Source organism: Artemia franciscana, chromosome 7 (assembly GCF_032884065.1).
Source record: "Artemia franciscana chromosome 7, ASM3288406v1, whole genome shotgun sequence".
In the NCBI taxonomy this organism is placed as follows: Eukaryota; Metazoa; Arthropoda; class Branchiopoda; order Anostraca; family Artemiidae; genus Artemia; species Artemia franciscana.
In genome coordinates, this window is record NC_088869.1 from 45,985,947 (window position 1) to 45,997,975 (window position 12,029).

Here is a 12,029-nt window from a genome sequence, read left to right on the forward strand (position 1 = left end):
ACGAATGAAAAAATGAAAGTTATGTTACCAGCGAATATGGTGAAGGGAAGGGGAGCCATTAGAGTAATTATTCTCCACGGTGACTCTGAACTGGAATATAAGAAAAATTGATACCGGATTAAGTCAATATTAGCAGCTCACTGATTTGGATTAGTCCCACATATTGTCACTTTCATTGACAATATCCCAACTTTATCTACAAGAGTGAAGATATCTAGAGAGTTAAAAAACTTCTTCTTTTAGGAATTTATATCCCAGAGGTTTCTCCTGAGCCGACCATCTCTATCAGGTTTCATCCTCCTGCGTGAGAAATCTCTCATCCTGCACATCCATTGGTGAATGGTTTTCAAAGGAAGTTTATTCCTGAAAACCCTTCTGTTGATTCCTTCAAAAAGAGACTCAGAAGATGCAGCTCTAGGGCAAAAACCTATGCAAATGGTTGACATGTCAAGTGGCATATCAAGCCTTCAATTTTTCGTGGTCTGGTGCTAAGAAAATTGTCATAAAAAAGTAAAAACTGTCTTTAATGATTTTAAAATTTACTACAAATAACGAGAAGAAATACGGTTAAGTCTGTAAGGTTAATTAACAACAAGTAGAGACCAACCAATAGTAACTGCCAAAATTTGAAACTCTGAAAACAATTCACTTTGACCCCAAAAGGATTACCACAAAGTAGCATTTTTAGGAATTTATCTTAATTCGTAAATCGTGACATAACCATCTTGATGTTTCTTTTAGTTTACCACTGAGAGGTGGTAGCCGTTCATAGGTATACCATAATTATAACGAATACCTAGAAGTATTCCTAAGCGATTCTTCTATAAGACATTTAGCTCACCTTCCTAAATCTTTTGAACTTCTCAAATTTCAAAGATATAATTTAGCACTGCATTTGCCGTTGTCTTTAATCCTATTTTTGAATCTAACACTAATCATCCTCTTCTTTCAAAGTTTTCTAGCTCTGTAAACGCTTCCTACGCTTCGGTTGCTCTATTTTTGCATATTCAGTGCAACCCAATATCGTCTTAAATAGTACCACATAGGGAATTGAAGCTATTTACTCAGTAAATCTTCTGGTTACCTAATGGTATATCTTCTTCATCTTATCCGCTGCTAACTGAGTTAATTACTTATTCTTTTAACCTGAGCCCTGAAAATAACCAGATATTCATTCTTGTTGCTAATTTTTTTTCCTAGTACACTAAAATCATCTGCGTAATTTAAGTTTGCGAATTTTGCCTTCTTATTTAGCAAAATTGTTTCCCTTAACCTTTGCGTTATTCTGTAGGACAAAAGCCACATTTTTCTCCTCTTAAAACTGAATCTACACGGTATTTCTTAGTCTAATAAGTATCATCTTGGTAATTAATTGACATCCTATTGAAGCCCAGCTATTTCCTTTATAATTAATAAACACACTCTAATCACTATTCTTTAAAAAGGGGTTGAATTACAGTTTTTGCAAAATAATTAAGTACATCATTAAAAAGTTATGTTGAATAATTTTCTGTATCCCTCCTGTAACTAATAACGACCATTATCAAATAAACTTATTTACTAAACTATCAGAATCTGAAGCATTGTAGTTTTGTAAATCTGTTAGTCCCATTTCTAATTCTCCTTACTAAATACATTTTCAAATGAGGAGCATGAGATTGAGGAGGTGACAGCAACCTCGTTTTATATCTGGACGTCACTTTTTACTTCCCTAAGTCAAAAAAGTTTACTCCCTTTTTTAAACGAAGACCGATTCTCCGTTTTTGTGTGTCAAAGGTGTATTTAGTTGCATAAAATGATCATAAATACTGTTTACTTTTATGATCTCGGTGATAAAATTAGTGGAATAATACTAATTATTCAAGAAAGCATAAATTACAATACAGGCAATATAGTAAAGTGCCAACAAAACTAAATGACGCAAAGTCTTTTAAGTTGAAGGAAGTTTTCATTTGGCAGATTCTACCAATCTGCCAGCAAGATGATTCTGCAACATTGGTTGTCTCCAATCAATAAACTGTGAATATGGAAGCAATAATAATAATAAAAAAAAAAATCTCCATTGAACTTGATCAGACAAGTGTTTGTAGATTTCGTAATTTGCAAAATACTAAAGCACTTTCCGCTTGAGTTCAGTTTCGTTTGTAGGATAAACATCCTCCGGAGTCATTGCTGGCCGGTTTAGTTGGCAAAACGATAAAAACGACGGTTTAGTTGCTGGATCTTTGTTACAGGAACAAGTGAAAAGCTTATCACTCAACCTTACCGCATCAGAGATTGATTCCTGGGCCCTGCAATGCCAAGTATAATTTCAATCCACCGCCACCATCCTAGCTACTCATCTAATATGATGCAGAATTTTAGTACGTATAGATGATATATTTCCTTCACTGGGGTGGCCAGGGTCATTGAAATTGTAAACTCTGCCTCTAAGAGCTAGCTTGGGTTGTATTTACTTTATGAACAGATTTTTGTCGTTATCTGCTTTATTTTTTGGTTTTCCCCGAATAAAAAAGTGTCCTTCATTAACTGAAAACTCTTTGCTTTTCTGACTAACCAGATAGATCTCCAATATGTTTTTAAGCTAAATATATGGCAACACTGACGTTTCTCATTTTGCGCTTCAAAGCCCTTTTTTCAGGAATCTGATGAACAGATGAATAGTTCAAAAGATAATTTAGATTAACCTATATAAATAAGTCATAACTTCAAGTTTTATTTTCTTTCAGAAGAATAAATACATTTCTGTCTAATTTTTTGATAGGGATTTGACAAATAGAAAATAATGGAACATCCGTGACGTCAAAAGTTGTCTAGACGACCGCCATGTGCATTAGTTTGACAACTTCCAAGAATTGTGTTGTTTTATTCTGTTTTGGTATAAAGAATTTGCTCTGTGAAGGAAATTTAGTGGAAAAAAAGCTACTCTGTAATTGTGAATGCTATAAGAGCTTATGATTATAGTTATGTGTACTTGTTGAAGCTTTAGCTTCTTATAAAATTTTTGTGGGTCTTGAGGCCTAGGCTATCCAGCCAAGGCCCACTGTATTTTGAAATTATTGGAGCGAAGTTAAGTTGTAATAACGAAATTCACCGCATAATAGAAATCTGTTTGCAAGCCTTCAATTTGGAATTAATGCTGACATGAATTTGGATTCAGAATAAAAGAGACACAGCCATATTTTTGGTATAGACCAGAAGCCTAAGGTTTTTGTGTATGTTTATTATTTAATTATTCACGCATTGTACAGTATGGTAACTAATTTGTTTCTGATTCAATATTAGGCCATTTAGGCATTGCCTAATCAAACTCACAAAATGACTACTCTAGGACTAGGCCTAACAGGTAAAGGTAGAATTATAGTAGCCAACAGAAGGAATCAGGGTATATATATATGTCTATGCAAGGTTCCATAATTGACCCAAGGACAATGTAGACACAGAAGGTAGCCTAGGCCTACTTCTTTCCTTTTTCATGCTGTTTCCAAATATAGGCTATTGCCTAATAATTCACTTGCAATTCCCATCCAAACCTACCTGATGGTCCCATATAGACTATAGCCCAAGGAATATATAAATACTAGGCTTAAAAGAAGAGGGTGAAATTTTTATTTTATAAGATATAGCCTAAGTTGTTTCAGTGAATCAGCTTATTGTGTTTCCATCCATAATTATAGTGTTTGTCACATTTGGTATTAATAAATAAGCAAACTATGAACTTTTAAAAGTCATTTCAGATAATAGACTACCTAGGCTATTTGGTAGCCTACTTGTCCATTATTAAGAAAACACCCATGTTGGTTCAGCTTACAGGTTGAAACAATTGAGACACTAGGGAGATATCTAGGATATTTATAATGCAGCTGTATCTTTGCACATTATGGGGGGTTGGGAGTTAAGTATAGCAGGCTTGCATGGAAAACCAAATACCAACTAACCAAAATACCAACTAAAAATTTAATGAAAATATAGTTTTCCATTGAGACAAAGCTAATTCCTTCAAAGTACAGACATCAGTAAACTGGTTATTGTCTGATATTGCACATCCAAATTCTCAGCATTTTCTGAATAATGAAAAAGTACCTAATATTTTATAAAATACCCTATGCACTCAGTAAAAGTCTACAGTAGGGACTATTAAGCAGTGGTGTAATTTCATCAAAATTATAGGGGGTAAAGTTTGAGCTGATTTTCCCAAATAAAGCAAAAATGACAGTAAAAGATGTAAGTCATTGGGTACCATAAATATACTATTTAGTACTATAAAAATGCTATAAATTAGTTTATAGTACTATAAAGATAAATATAAGCTAAAAAAACTTATCTGCTTCTGTTGATTCTCAAGTTACTACAGGTTTATCTTAGTTTTGACAGGATTTTGGAAGAAACTAAATTTCAGCTGGGGGGGGGGGGGGCAAACCAAGATCTAGGAGGGGCAGTTGAATCCCCCACCCCATAGCAAATTACACCCCCTGCTATTAAGAAGAAAACATGTTAAGAAAACAATTCTTACCTCATAGGCTAGTATATAGCAGAATAATTGTAGCTAACACATTTTGACTACTACTCCGCTATACTCTACTTTCAACCCTCCTAATGTGTAATTATATAGCACAAGTGATATTTTTCCCATGTATTCTGCATATGTATCTCTCCTGTTTTGGCCTGTTTACCTGTAAATTGAGTCAACTGTGGTATCAAGAATCAGAAAAGCAAAAGTGGTGATGACAGAATGCATCAGAAATGCATAATTTGGGCTATATGTTTATACATTATGGGAATTGGGAGTAAAGTATAGAATAGTAACAGTCTAAATGTGTTAACTACAATTATTCTACATATTATGAAGTAAGAATTGCTTTCTTAACATGTTTCCTTCTCAATAGTCCTTTCTCTAGACCTTTACCATAAACTCAATCACACAGACTAAGACACATTACAGACTTATAATGTATGACTAAATTAACATAATAAAGAAAGACATTAGGGCTATAAACAGAACCCTTAAGAGAGGTGGGGAATGTATTTTTAAGTGAATTGATTATTCTAGTTGTAAATAACATAAGAAAAGGAATCAAGTTAAGAAAATGAAAAACATAAAGAAAAGAATAAAACATAAAATAAAGAAAAGATAAAACATAAGAAAATGAAATAAGACCTCCTTCCTAAAGGAATAAGGAAAAGGAAAATAAGGAAGTAAGAAAAACAGGAACAAGAAACCTTGTTCCTGTGTCAGTTATGGAATATTCTATATGACTGTTGAAATCAGAAAGGGAAAAAAGGGTGACATTGCAGTTTATGGAACACAATTCTCATGGTAATAACCATTATATTTAGAAAGTATGTCAATTAGGGATCAAATAATACTACTGTTTTGTTATTATAATTGATTCTTCAGAAAATTCACTGCCATGTAACTAAAAAAGAAATATACCATTAAATTCTCTGTTCTATATTCTTTCCAAATATAATAATTACTACCAATGCAATTGCATCTGGTATGCTTCCTGTTGGGTCATATGCAGCCCAAGGCTATGTACATGTGTTTTATGCTTTAGCAAAGAAACATTATAACAGTTGATAAAACACAAGTAAAAGGTAATGGAAACCCCACAAAATGAGTCTACTTGTTGTGCTTGTGATAATAAATAGCTAGCATTTTTTGCTGCACAATCTTCAAAAAGATGTTCCAATGACACAAGTTTTTATGGAAGCTCAGGGCACCAATATCCTGAATCTTGACAGAGTGTGTTTAGGGTAGATGGTTTAGCTAGAGCAATAAGATCTTTGTAAATCAGCTGTAGGTAAATATTTGGTCTATAATATCCTGCAAATTCCCTCCCAATAGCATATATAAAGCTTCTTTTTGGCCCATTTATTAAACATTGGAGATCTAGTTCACTTCCAATGACATGGAAAACAGCTGTATTAATCTCAGTATTCAGTATAAATAAAATTAAAGATGATCTTTTAGTTACTTTTATTTACTTTCAAATAATCCTTACTTCATGTATAGTTAAGCTTTTTAAAAAAGGATTAAACACAAGTTTGAATTCTGTTTATGGAAGCTCATGGCACCAATATCCTTAATTTTGACTGAGTGTTTATGATAGATGGTTTAGCTCTAGCAATAAAATCTATATGAATCACCTATAAGTCAAGATTTTAGTCTATAATATCATGCAAAATTCTCCTCCATTAGCATATTTAAAGATTTTTTTTTGGCCTGTTTAATAAAGATAGGAGATCTAGTTCACTTCCAATGACCTGGGGGACTGCTGCATTAATATCAATATACAGTATAAATAAAATTAAAGGGGAGGTCTTGATGTTGTGTGACGTTGTGGTAACTACTTTCAAACAGTCCTTACTTCATGTATAGTTAAGCTTTTTGAGAAAAAGATTAAGGACAGATTTTGATTTTTAATTGATTGAAAAATTATCCCAGAACAGGCTGGTCCTTTGGAAAGGTAAATATGCCCTTGATAATGTTAAGTTGACTTGAGTATGATGTTAAAAATGCTTTTGCAAGAATATCTATCCTTTCAGTGGAATTCTTGATATTAAGAAATATATGGTAATCTTGATTCATTTGTAAGCCTATAGTAAATTCATAGATTTACAGAAGGGGAATATTTTGGAAATTGGGTTTGTATTAAAACTAGAATATTCATCTGCCAAATAGGTGTTGCCAGATGTGCATCAGGGAGGGGTCATGACACTTCTTAATATGGAAATAAGTATTATAGCCTTGGTAGATATTTTTTCAATAAAATTGCTGTGTTGAAGTTTGTAACATTGTATGTGAGGAAAGTAGCCTTTTAAAAATAATTAGGCCTTACTTGACAGTCTTCAACTATGATATGAAACATTAAATTCTAATAAACATATGAAAAACAATACAGTTTCTAATCAAGGGCGTAGCTACAGTATTTTAATTGGGAGGGGCAAGAAAGGGGTGCTATTGAAGTATATGCTGTTCAAACAGGTAGCATAGTGAGGAAAAGTAACTTGTTAACAAACACACTACTTGTTGAATTTAAAACATTAAGCAATACATTATAAACAGTAAACAATCATAAATGTAAGTGCTGGTGCTCAGGTTTTACTAAAATTGTCAGCAATTAAGTGTCAGCAGACAACAGTAATATTATGTGTCTGTCTGTCTGTCGGTCCCGGTTTTGCTAGTTTGGGCACTTTTAGATAAGCTAAGATGGTGAAATTTAACAGGCGTATCAGGGACCAGACCAGATTATATGAGAAATAGTCGTTCCCCGATTCGACTATCTTGGACAATTAATTTGGAAAAATTAGAAAAAATGAGGTATTTTTAACTTACGAACGGGTGATAGAATCTGAATGAAATTTGATATTTAGAAAGGTATCGTGTCTCAGAGTTCTTATTTTAAATCCCGACCTAATCCGGTGTCAATGGGGGTAGTTGGGGGGGGGGAAACTTGGAAAACGCTTAGAGTGCAGAGATCGGGATGGAACTTGGTGGGAAGATTAAGCACAAGTTCTAGATACGTGATTGACATAACTGGACCGGATCCGCTCTCTTTTGGGGAGTTGGAAGGGGGGTATAATTCAGTAATTTAGAAAAAATAGAAAAAATGAGGTATTTTTAACTTAATGAAATTTGATATTTAGAAGGACCTTCTGTCTCAGAGCTCCTATTTTAAATCCCGACCGGATCCAATGACATCTGGGGGAGTTGGAGGAGGAAACTAGTGGTAGTAGTAGTAGACAGGTTTAATAGCAAAAACTTGACAGCTATCGCTGATTTGTGTTTCTTTACAACATATACAAAATCAAACTACACTTGTAAATATAAATCAAACTATAAATATTAACTCTTATTATACATTTTGGCGAAAACCGGGACAAAAGAATTACCATATCGGTTTGTTCTTGCTTTAACGGGAACTAACTTATCTTGCTTCCTCGTTCTTGATGGTAGAGGTTGATCAGGTAGAATGTCATGGTGCTGAGATTTAGAAAGCAAGTACTTTCCGAAACTCATTATCAGAGTTTCCTACCGGTTTTGGAGTGACGGCAGTCCTAGCACTTCCAGAGCCTTTTCGTAGGGGATGTCACGGCGGCCCAAGATGATCGATACCGCTCGCTTCTGAACCGATTCAAGCTCCTGACAAAGATTCACTGTTCTAAGTGCTGAAGGCACCCACACAGGACACGTATATTCCAGAATGGGGTGGACATACGCTATGTATGCATACTTAATACTCTCTGTGTTTGCACTGAACCTACGCATACCGTTTAAAGTCTGTAGACTAGTGTTTGCACTTTTAACCACGTTTTCAATATGTGCGGCAAAGCTGAAGTCATTGGAGAAAGTAACTCCAAGGATCTTGATACTGTTTGTTAGAAGGAATGGAACATTTAGCTCCATAACATCACTTTTTAGCGGGTTAAAGCGCACTATCTTCGACTTGTAAACTAGAAATCTTAGAAAATGTTTAGAGTATAGACATCAGGATGAAACTTGATGGGAAGTATAAGCGCATTTCCTAGGTACGTTATTGACATAACCGGACCGGATTCACTCTCTTTGGGGGGGGGGGGAGTTGGGGGGATGTTAATTCGGAAAAATTAGAAAAAATGAGGTATGTTTAACTTACGGACGGGTGATTGGATCTTAATAGAGTTTGTTATTTAGAAAGATCTCGTGTCTCAGAGCTCTTATTTTAAATTTCATTCGGATCCGGTGAGATTGGGGAGTCGGAGGGGGGGGGGACCAGGAAATCTTGGAAAACGCTTAGAGTGGAGAGATCGTGATGAAACTTGGTGGGAGGGATAAGCACCAGTCCTAGATACGGGATTGATATAAACGCGCCGGATCCACTCTCTTTGGGCGAGTTGTAAGTGGGGGGGGAGGTTAATGTGGAAAAATTAGAAAACATGAGGTATTTTTAACTTAGGAACGGGTGATCGCATCCTAATGAAATTTGATATTTAGAAGGACCTCATGTCTCATAGACCTTATTTTTAATCCCGACCGGATCCGGTGACATTGGGGGGAGTCGGAGGGGGAAACCGGAAATCTTGGAAAACACTTCGAGTTTTAGAGATTGGGACGAAACTTGGTGGGAAGAAGAAGCACAAGTCCTAGATACGTAATTGATATTACCGAACTTGATCCGCTCTCTTTGGGGGAGTTAGGGGCTGGGGGAGATTTTCGGTGCTTTGTCGAGTTCTGTGCTTCTGGACGTGCTAGGACGATGAAGATTTGTTGGCGTCTCAGAGACCTGCATAAATTGACTTTATAACTGTCTTTTCCACAATTCGATTATCTGGGGGTATCTTAAGGTATCTTAAATCTAGGTATGTTTATCCTACGAATGGGTGATCGGATCTTAATGAAACTTGATACATAAAAAAATTTCATGTCTCAGATACTCCATTTTCAATTCGGGACATAGGGAGTGGAGAATCTTGGAAATCAAAAATCTTGGAAAACTCTTAGATTGGAGAGATAGGGGTGAAACTTGATGGGAAGAATAAGCACAAGTTCTTGATACGTGATTGACATAACCAGACTGGGTTCGATCTCTTTGGGGGAGTTGAGGGGATTTCTAGTACTTTGGCGAGTTCGAGAATAAGTACAAGTTGCAGATACGTGATTGACATAAGCAGACAGGATCCGATCTCTTTGGGGAATTGGAGGGATTTCTATTGCTTTGGCGATTTCGGTGCTTTTTGACGTGCTAGGACGATGAAATCGATAACTCTAGTACCGAGTCTAATTTTGGTTTCCGACCTCGTCAGAAGTGCCATATGAGCTCTTGGTTCTTGTTTGTATTAATAAGGTATGCATTAGTTTCTCCCTCTTGATAAAAATTCACTGAAATTAGAACCAATACCAAGGTTATTATTTGCTTTTATTTGCTTTGAAACTTAGGCTAAGGCTTCATGAAGGATAACTCATGTTGGAAAGCAAGATTAATAGAATATTAATTATATTATTACTGTTAACAACTCACTGCAGTACCAAGCCACCTGAGGCCAACTTAGCTTTATAAGCCCCTCCCCCAGTCCGATCTACTCAAAGCCACCCCCATTGCAACCTCCCAATGACTTCAATCTATTAAACCCCTCCTTATGACCTCCTCCCACCCTATTTGGGGATAACCTGCTTAGTGTACAGCCATAGATTGTTGGTCATTTTTTGGCAATCTGTCATTCATAGGACATGTAATATTCATCTCAACCTTTCTTTCATTAAAGCCCTAGAAAGTGGGATAAAACTACATCTTTAACTGACCTGACTATTTGAAATATGGTCAGTCAGATGGATACCCAAAAAAATCTATAAACAATTTAGGGGGTATGTGCCTGGGAGCCCCAGAATTAACACAAAACCATTTCTTGTAAAACTATTGCCTAAAATGCATTTTGTTATCTCCCTCCCCCCAGAAAAACCATGATATCCCTAAGTTGTCTTAACAGATGGTTGTGTTTTTTCTCTTTAATGAATTATGTTCGCATTTCAAAAACATTCTAAATAACTGATCCAAGCTAGATCCAAAAGTGGGCAGTGACGGCAAAGAACTAACAGTAGAAACAGATTTTCAACCAATATTAGAAAAAAAAACAAACAAATTAAATACTTCTTGAGCATATTGTTTGCACTCACTTATTTTATCATCATCCACCAACTTTCATCTCAAGTTTTTCCAAGAAAAGGGGGATAAGTACCTGCACTTTCCTCCAAGTAGAGACCATAATCATGGAATCTTCAAACAAATATACTTTGTGTTAAGAAGACCTACACAGAGGGGGACAGGCTTCATGTCCATACCCCACCCTTAAAATTATGAATATTTTTTGTAGTGCTTCAAATAATTCCCCGTAATATTTGCTTGTTTTTGACACTTTTTTGAAAATTGTACTTTTCCTTCACATTTACATGATGAAAGATTCAAAGGGCGCTGGCAGAACGTTTTCCAGGGGGGGGCAGACACCAAAATAGCAGTGGTGGTTGGGTGACAGGGAATATATTTCAGTACATGTTTTCATAGGAATAAGTTTATTTTTAAACACTTTTAGGAAAAAACTCTCAAATAAAAAAAGCAATTAAATTGGATACAAAATGAAATGAAATGCAAAATTTTTAACGACAAGGATTCCTGGCAAAGGGATCAATTTATTTAACCAATAATATATTGAATTATTATGCGTTTAATCTTGAAAGAAAATCCAATTCAAAGCAAAATTACAGAAAGATGTATTGCTTTGCTAGATTATAATAGATGTAGTTTTGTCTTTATGCAATTTCCTACGCCTCCGAATATTTTACATAAGGAGTAAACAAAAAAAACAAAAACAAAAAATTAATTCTCATTACAATTGCTACACCGGCAGTATTGGCTTTTTATGCTGATTCTAAATATATAAAATTCTTTCAGTTTATTGTTACCCACCAAAAACCAAAAATCTGAGAAAATTTGCCTGATTTTTGAAAAAAAGGGAAAACCCCCCAAAAAGCAAGTGATATTGTTAAAAATACTTTTTTTTTTAGAAACATCAAATCAGAGAACCTTACCGTAGAGGTTTCAAGCTCCAATCTTCGAAATATGGAATTTCGCTTCTTTTTTTCATTTTTTGTTGATGCATGTTTATTTTTTTTTTCCCAGGGGTGATTGTATCAAACCGAAGGTTCAAGATAATTAGGAGGGAGCTCATTCAAACGTAAATTTAAAGCTCTTTTTGCAGTAACCATACAGATTGGTCCAGGGGAAAGTCTTGTCGTCTGCCATTTCAGTGCACCAAACTTCGACTTTGCCCCAAAGAGGACGAATTTGCAATCAGTTTAAAATTCTGAGAAGCTAATTGATTGAAAAGCGTCAATAACTATCTTTTAGGCTTCCCAGTTGCAAAAGAAGTAATGCCACACGGTGGCAGCACTGGATTCAACCAAGTTGATTCGCTTTATTTGCAATGAAATTAGGCTACGTTTGGGGATCTGTAATTGCATATCAGCTATAATGAGGGGGAGGGGTGAGTTATTG

General features: G+C 35.3%; 1 protein-coding gene across 1 annotated transcript in view; it reads left to right on the forward strand.

Moving 5' to 3' along the window:
- The first annotated feature begins 2,662 nt into the window (after positions 1-2,662).
- Positions 2,663-12,029, forward strand: part of LOC136029372 (serine/threonine-protein kinase minibrain-like) — an 83,711-nt gene continuing 74,344 nt past the window's right edge. The window contains exon 1 of the mRNA XM_065707690.1: positions 2,663-3,215. The gene's annotated coding sequence lies outside the window, so the exon portion shown is untranslated. The remainder of the gene's footprint in view (positions 3,216-12,029) is intronic.